Source organism: Limulus polyphemus, unplaced genomic scaffold (assembly GCF_000517525.1).
Source record: "Limulus polyphemus unplaced genomic scaffold, Limulus_polyphemus-2.1.2 Scaffold8277, whole genome shotgun sequence".
Taxonomy (NCBI): domain Eukaryota; kingdom Metazoa; phylum Arthropoda; class Merostomata; order Xiphosura; family Limulidae; genus Limulus; species Limulus polyphemus.
This window is the reverse complement of record NW_013673887.1, coordinates 1-9077: the sequence shown is the minus strand read 5'-3', so window position 1 is coordinate 9077 and position 9077 is coordinate 1. Positions and strand designations below refer to the sequence as shown.

At 31.9% G+C, this 9077-nt stretch overlaps 1 long non-coding RNA gene across 2 annotated transcripts; it reads left to right on the top strand.

Annotated features, from left to right (window-relative positions):
- The first annotated feature begins 5142 nt into the window (after positions 1-5142).
- On the top strand, positions 5143-6667 carry LOC111083129. 2 transcript variants are annotated; one of them, XR_002608816.1, is made up of 3 exons: positions 5143-5346; positions 5618-5761; positions 6634-6667. It is a non-coding gene; the product is annotated as an uncharacterized LOC111083129 (long non-coding RNA). The 2 variants fall into 2 exon arrangements; XR_002608815.1 differs by having other exon boundaries at positions 5618-5804; positions 6634-6665.
- The last annotated feature ends 2410 nt before the right edge of the window (positions 6668-9077 follow it).

Sequence of the window (9077 nt, the reverse complement as noted above, 5' to 3'; positions counted from 1 at the left end):
CGTATCTAAAATGAAAATATTTTCTCCAGTGAATTTTTTTCGACACCAGAGGAAATGCTCATCATTCTATGCCGTTGCAGAAAATTTCAGTGGCGAAAGAAGGCTTTCAGATTGCCTACCCCCACCCACTTTCCATCAAAATAAAGGACTTATTCTGGTGTGTCCACATCTCATCCTTCGACGTAACGTGCTGATGAGTCATTTATGTCCTCTGCATAACGTAAGTAGTCTTTGAACTCGAACACTTCCTGTAAAGTGAACCAGAGCAGGAAAGTGGAGAAGATGAAGATTCATGAACATGAATTATTTCTTTTTGTAAGGTATCTGTACTGAAACTGTAAAGGATTCTCGGTGTCGGTATAATGAGGGCGTTAAAAGTAAGAATAAGAAAATTGGGAATTTAAGAGTGATTAATGTAATCACTTCGGTTTTCGAAAGGAGTGTGAGGTAGCAAATTCTTTTTATTTTGTTATGGTTTTGTTTAGTTAATTTATTCTTTCTATCGATTAGTTAATCTGTCAATTTTCAGTTTACACTTAAACGCTAACTCACTTCCTAGCTAATCGCATTAACTTTTAGATTCTAAGAATTATCAGATTAACACCAGTTTCCCATATCGGTGACGTACAGATATTTAACATTGGTAAATAGTATGTAAATAATGATTACATGAATTAATCTGTTGTTCTAACTAGTTACTTAATTATTGCAGCTTAGCTTGTCTTTGTACTCGAGTACGTCACGTAACCTGAGCCGGAAGGTAGACAATGTGAAGATAGAAGAACATGAACGAATTTTATTTGTAAGGTATATATACTTAAACTGGGCAGGATTCATGATGTCAGTATAAGGAGGTCCTTAAAAGTAAGGATAGGAAAATTGGGAATTTATAAACGGTGATTAATATAATCACTTTCTTTTTTCGAAAGGTGGGAGGAATGTGAGGTAGCAAATTCTATTTTTATTTCGTTATGGTTTTGTTTTCAATTCATTTATTATTCTTTCTATTGTTTAGTTAATCTATAAAATTTTAGTTTTACATTTAAACGCTACCTCGCATTCTACTTAACTACGTCATTTAAAGCTTCTAAAAGTTATGAGACTGAGACCAAGTTTCCTGTATCGATAACTTGCAGATATTAATGCTGCAAAAGAGTATGTAAGTAATGTTAATATCAATTTTTAATATTTACAATCAATTGTGTGACGAGAGATAGTAAGTGTTATTGTTTATTATTGACAACTTTATAAACTGTAGTTTTGTACATTGTATTTTCTAATTCCTTTTATTTATAGAAACATTAATCCTGATGTTTATGGTATATTGTTCTTTGTTAGTAGAAAGTTCTGGCAATGGGAATATCCATAAACTACATCTAAACTATACAATTAATTTTATAAGGAGTCAAAAAAGGACTTTTTGGAAACAACTAAAAATACCCAATATCACCTGCAACCGTAGAAGAACGAACAGAAGTACTTGAATATTAAACAGACAATATCCAAAGTTGAAATGCATCGGAAGCTACAGCGAGAGGCTTACAACCGTTAGTATCTTTCGGACAAAATTAAAAGTAGTTAATTTACTACTGCTATTATTAAAAATATATTGATTATCTTCTGTATTAAATTGTTTTATTTATAAACTTATTCTAAGATGTAATGGACTGTCTAAACTTACTGTTTGTTACTCCGTTTTAGAGAAGTAAACTTCTTCTACCATTAAATTGATTTTAATATAAAGAAAAATGAAGAAAATATTTTGTCGAGAGAATTATTCCTATTCCAGAAAATGCTCATTGTTCTATGTCGTTGCAGAAAATGAAGTGGCGACAGAAGGCTTGGAGAGTACCTCCCCTCTCTAATAAGAGAATTTGTTTCGACATGTCCATCTTATCCTTCGACTTAACGAATCATCTGCTCAACCTAGATGGTCTTCGAAGTCAAGCACTCCCTGTAAGGGAAACTACAGCAGGAAACTAGAAGATCAATCTGAAGAGTTAAGAACATAAACAACTTGTCCTAGTATCTGTACTTAACTGTGGGGGTTTCATAATGTCAGTATAACGATGGCCTTAAAATTAAGAATACTAAAATTGGGAATTTATAAGGAATGATTTAATATTATTACATTTTTTGTCTAAAGCGGAAGGAGTGTGAGATAGCGTATTCTTTTGTTATTTTGTTATGGATTTCTTTACCGTTCATTTATTATTCATTCTATCATTTAGTTAAGCTCTGAATTTTTATTTACTCTTAAACGCTAACTCACCTTCTAACTAATCTCATAAATTTTGAATTATGAGACTGACATCAGTTTCCCATATCAGTGACGTACAGATATTAATATTGGTAAAGAGTATGTATATCATTTGTTATTTAATTATTGCAGATTAACCGGACTTAGAACTCGAACTTCGTTAAGCTGAACTAGAACCGAAAGATAAAATCGAATATACAAGAAAATGGTTTCATCCTTGTACTGTAACTGTATTTAAACTGAAGAATATCAGTATAACGTTACAAGTAAGCATTTAATTTTAAACTAATTAATGTAATCACTTCTTCTAAAGGGGAAAGATTGTGAAGTAGAAAGTTTCATTTTATTTCGTTTTGGATTTGTTTGTTTATTATTCATTCTATCATCATTTAGTTAATGTGTGAATTTTTAGTTTACATTTTAGTTATTGACATCAATTTTAAATATGAATTATGAGACCGACACCAGTTTCTTATAGCGGTGACTTACAGATGTTAATGTTGATAATGAATACATAAATAATGATTACAATATTTCAAATCTCTTGATCTAATTATAGCAACTTAGCTGGTCTTTGAACTTCCCTTAACCTAAATCGCAGCAGAAGGTACAGAAGCTGAAGATCTGAGAACACTACGCCTTTTCTTTGTAAGGTATATGTACTTAAACTGGGCAGGATTCATGGTGTCAGTATAATGAGGTAATTAATAGTAAGGATACTAAAACTGGTAATTTATAAGCAGTGATTAATGTGATCACTTCGGTTTTCGAACGGGGAAGGAATACGAGGTAGCAAAATTTACTTTTATTTCGTTATGGTTTTGTTTTCTCTTCATTTTTTATTCTTTCTATTGTTTAGTTAACCTGTAACATTTGTTTTAACTTTAAACGCTACTTCGCATTCTAATCAATTACGTCATTTTAAAGTTTCTAAAAGTTATGAGACTGACACCAGTTTCCATTACCGGTGACTTGCAGATATTAAAGTTGTAAAATTTTTAATTTAGTGTTCTGAATAAAGACTTTGTCATGAGTTTCAATGACTTTAATCACGTGAGATAGCGCTGAAGTGTTTTTGTTGTTATTCAATGTTTTATACACGTTTCTTCCGTTTTTTTATCTATTTATTTATACAAATATTAAACTATTATTGATGGTATGTTTTTCTTTCGTGTTAGTGGAAAGTTCTGGCCATTGGCTCATTCATACATTGTATGCAGCCTATTTGATAGTTTATAAGGGGTCAAAAAAGGACTTTTTGTAAACAAAATATCCAACATTTCCTGGAACCGTAGATGAACGAACAGAAATATCAAGAAATGTTATACAGAAGGCAACATCCAACGCTTAAAAACATCGGAAGCTACAGCGAGAAGCTTGTACCCGTTAGTATCTTTCGGACAAAATTAAAAGTAGGTACCTCGCTACTATCGTTAAGAATACATCAAATATATTCTGGAGTGACTCTTACTGAACTTTATTCTAAGACTGAATGAATAGTTGCAAGTTACGATTTGTTTCTCCATTTTTATATAAATTAGGTTATATCGTGTTAATAGGACAATTTTACGTTTCTAAAATTAATTTTTCCAGTATTTTTTTTTTAGACACCAGAGGAAATGGTCATCGTCCTATGCCTTTGCAGAAAATTTAAATCGCACAAGAAGGCTTTAAGATTGCTGCTTCCCTTCCATCAAAATAAAGGACTTATTCTGGTGTGTCCACATCTCATCCTTCGACGTAACGTGCTGATGAGTCATTTATGTCCTCTGCCTAACGTAAGTGGTCTTTGAACTCGAACACTTCCTGCAAAGTGAACCAGAGCAGGAAAGTAGAGAAGATGAAGATTCATCAACATCAATTATTTCTTTTTGTAAGGTATCTGTACTGAAACTGTAAAGGATTCTTGGTGTTGGTATAATGAGGCCGTTAAAAGTAAGGATACGAAAATTGGGAATTTAGGAGTGATTAATGTAATCACTTCGGTTTTCGAAAGGAGTGTGAGGTAGCAAGCTATTTTCTTTTGTTATGGTTTTGTTTACAGTTAACTTGTTCTTTCTATCATTTAGTTTATCTGTCAATTTTCAGTTTACACTTAAACGCTAACTCACTTCCTAGCTAATCGCATTAACTTTTAGATTCTAAGAGTTATCAGACTGACACCAGTTTCCCCATATCGGTCACGTACAGATATTTAACATTGGTAAATAGTATGTAAATAATGATAACGGGAATAAATCTGTTCTAACTAATTACTTAATTATTGCAGCTTTAGCTTGTCTTTGAACTCGAGGACGTCACGTAACCTGAGCAGGAAGGTGAAGATAGAAGAACATGAACGAATTTTGTTTGTAAGGTATATGTACTTAAACTGGGCAGAATTCATGATGTCAGTATAACGAGGTCGTTAAAAGTAAGGGATTGGGAATTTATAAACGGTGATTAATGTAATCCCTTTTTTTTCGAAAGGGGAGGAATGTGAGGTAGCAAATTCTATTTTTATTTCGTAATGGTTTTGTTTTCAGTTAACTAAACAATAGAAATTATAAATTAACGAATAGAAATGTTTAGTTTTACGTTTAAACGCTACCTCGCATTCTACTTAACTACGTCATTTAAAGCTTCTAAAAGTTATGAGACTGACACCAGTTTCCTGTATCGATAACTTGCAGATATTGATGTTGCAAAAGAGTATGTAAGTAATGTTAATATCAATTTTTAATATTTACAATAAGTTGTGTGACGAGAGATAGTAAGTGTTATTGGTTATTATTGACAACCTTATAAACTGTAGTTTTGTACATATTGTATATTCTAATTCCTTTTATTTATAGAAACATTAATCCTGATGTTTATGGTATATTGTTCTTTGTTAGTAGAAAGTTCTGGCATGGGAATATCCATAAACTACATCTAAACTATACAATTAGTTTTATAATGGGTCAATAAAGGACTTATTGGAAACAACTAAGAAAATACCCAATATCACCTGCAACCGTAGAAGAACGAACAGAAGTACTTGAATATTAAACAGACAATATCCAAAGTTGAAATACATCGGAAGCTACAGCGAGAGGCTTGCAACCGTTAGTATCTTTCGGACACAATTAAAAGTAGTTAATTTACTACTGCTGTTATTAAGAATATATTGATTTTCTTCTGTATTAAATTGTTTTATTCTAAAACTTATTCTAAGATGTAATAGACTGTCTAAACTTACTGTTCGTTACTCCGTTTTAGAGAAGTAAAATTGTTATACCATTAAATTGATTTTAATATAAAACAAAAGGAAGAAAATATTTTCTCGAGAGAATTATTCCTATTACAGAAAATGCTCATCGTTCTATGTCGTTGCAGAAAATGAAGTGGCGACAGAGGGCTTGGAGAGTTCCTCCCCCTCCTCTCCAATAAGATAATTTGTTTCGACGTGTCCACATCTTATCCTTCGACTTAACGAATCATCTGCTCAACCTAGATGGTCTCCGAAGTCAAGCACTCCCTGTAAGGGGAACTACAGCAGAAAACTAGAAGATCAATCTGAAGAGTTAAGAACATAAACAACTTGTCCTAGTATCTGTACTTAACTGTGGGGGTTTCATAATGTCAGTATAACGATGGCCTTAATAGTAACAATATTAAAATTGGGAATTTATAAGGAATGATTTAATATTATTACATTCTTTGTCTAAAGCAGAAGGAGTGTGAGATAGTATATTCTTTTATTATTTTGTTATGGATTTCTTTACAGTTCATTTATTATTCATTCTATCGTTTAGTTAAGCTCTGGATTTTTATTTATTCTTAAACGCTAACTCACCTTCTAGCTAATCGCACCAATTTTTAATTTACATGAATTATTAGACTGATATCAGTTTCCCCTATCGGTGACTTACAGATATTAATATAGGTAAAGAGTATGTACAATATTTGTTTATTACAGATTAACTGGTCTTAGAACTGTAGCTTCGTTAAGCTGAACTAGAACCAAAAGATAAAGTCGAATATATAAGAAAATGGTTTCATCCTTGAACTGTATCCGTATTTAAACTGTGTAGGATGTCAGTATAACGTTACAAGTAAGGACTTAATTTTAAACTGATTAATATAATCACTTCTTCTAAAGGGGAAAGAGTGTGAAGTAGAAAGTTTCATTTTATTTCGTTTTGGATTTGTTTATTAATTATTCATTCTATCATCATTTAGTTAATCTGTGAATCTTTAGTTTACATTTTAGTTATTCACATCGATTTTAAATATGAATTATGAACCCGACACCAGTTTCTTATAGCGGTGACTTATAGATGTTAATGTTGGTAATGAATACATAAATAATGATTACATTGTTTCAAATCTCTTCATCTAATTAATTATAGCAACTCAGCTGGTCTTTGGACTTAACTTCCCGTAACCTGAATCTGAGCAGAAGGTAGAGAAGCTAAAGATCTGAGAACACTACGCTTTTTCTTTGTAAGGTATATGTACTTAAACTGGGCAGGATTCATGGTGTCGGTATAATGAGGTCATTAATAGTAAGGGTACTAAAATTGTGCATTTTAAACCAGTGATTAATGTGATAACGTCGGTTTTCGAACGGGGAAGGAATACGAGGTAGCAAATTCAATTTTTATTTCGTTATGGTTTTGTTTTATGTTCACTTTTTATTCTTTCTATTGTTTAGTTAACCTGTAACATTTGTTTTACGTTTAAACGCTACTTCGCATTCTAATCAGTTACGTCATTTAAAGTTTCTAAAAGTTATGAGACTGACACCAGTTTCCATTACCGGTGACTTGCAGATATTAAAGTTGTAAAATTTTTAATTAAATGTTTTTTTAATTTTTTGAATAAAGACTTTATCAGGAGTTTAAATGACTTTAAACACGTGAGATTGCGATGAAGTGTTTTTGTTATTATTCGATGTTTTATACACGTTTTTGTTCCGTTCCTTTTTCTATTTATTTATATAAATATTAAACTGTTATTAATGGCATATTGTTCTTTCGTGTTAGTGGAAAGTTCTGGCCACTGGTCCATTCATACACTGTATGCAGGCTAATTGATAGTTTATAAGGAGTCAAAGAAGGACTTTTTAGAAACAAAATATCCAACATTACCTGCAACCGTAGATGAACGAACAGATCTACCTAGAAATATTATACGGAAGGCAATATCCAACTTTGAAAAACAGCGGAAGCTACAGCGAGAAGCTTGTACCCGTTAGTCTCGTTAGACAAAATTAAAAGTAGGTAACTTACTACTATCGTTAAGAATACATTAAATATGTTCTATAGTGAATCTTACTGAACTTTATTCTAAGATTGAATGAACTATTCCAAGTTACTACTTGTGTTACTCCATTTTTATATAAGTTAGGTTATATCGTGTTAACAGGATAATTTCTAAAATGAATTTTTCCAGTGATTTTTTTCGACACCAGAGGAAATGCTCATTGTCCTATGCCGTTGCAGAAAATTTCAATGGAGCAAGAAGGCTTTCAGATTGCGCCCTCCCCTCCATCGAAATAAAGGACTTATTTTGATGTGTCCACTTTTCGTACTTCGACGTAAAGTACTGAAGAGTCGTGTATGTCCTCTACTTAACCTAAATGGTCTTTGAACTCGAGCACTTCCTGTGAAGTGAACCAAAGCAGGAAAGTAGAGAAGATGAAGATTCATGAACATGAATTATTTCTCTTTGTAAGGTATCTGTACTGAAACTGTAAATGATTCATGATGTCAGTGTAATGAGGCCGTTAAAAGTAAGGATACGAAAATTGGGAATTTAAGAGTGATTAATGTAATCACTTCGGTTTTCGAAAGGAGTGTGAGGTAGCAAATTCTTTTTATTTTGCTATGGTTTTGTTTATAGTTAACTTATTCTTTCTATCGTTTAGTTAATCTGTCAATTTTCAGTTTACATTTAAACGCTAACTCACTTCCTAGCTAATCGCATTTACTTTTAGATTCTAAGAGTTATCAGACTGACACCAGTTTCCCATATCGGTGACGTACGATATTTAACATTGGTAAATAGTATATAAATAATGATTACATGAATTAATCAGTTGTTCTAACTAGTCACTTTATTATTGCAGCTCATCTTATCTTTGGACTCGAGGATTTTCCGTAACCTGAGCCGGAAGGTAGACAATGTGAGGAAGGAAGAATGTGAACGAATTTTCATTGTAAGGTATATGTACTTAAACTGGGCAGGATTCATGATGTCAGTATAACGAGGTCTTTAAAAGTAAGGATACGCAAATTGGGAATTTAGTGATTAATGTAATCACTTTTTTCGAAAGAGCAAGGAATGTGAGGTAGCAAATTCTATTTTGATTTCGTTATGGTTTTGTTTTCAGTTCATTTATTATTCTTTCTATCGTTTAGTTAACCTGTGCAATTTGTTTTACGTTTAAACGCTACCTCGCATTCTATTTAATAACAACATTTTTAAGTTTGTAAGGGTAATGAGACTGACATCAGTTTTCCTTATCGGTGACTTTATTTATGTTGCAAAAGTGTAAATGTAAATATCATTTTTTTTATGTTTTAAATAAAACTGTTTGTTATGAGCTTCAATAACTTGGCGCACCCAGGATGGTGGGAAGTGTTTTTCGATATTTTAAGTTTTGTACATAGTTTTTTTTTTTTTTTTTCTTCTGTACGTTTTTCTAAATTGTTGTGTATAGAAATATTAATCCCGATATTGATGATATATTCTTTTGTTAGTAGGAAACAATTTAAACTGTTTGGTAGCTTAAGATATCGAAGAAGGACTTCTTGGAATAAACTGTTTGGTAGCTTAAGATATCGAAGAA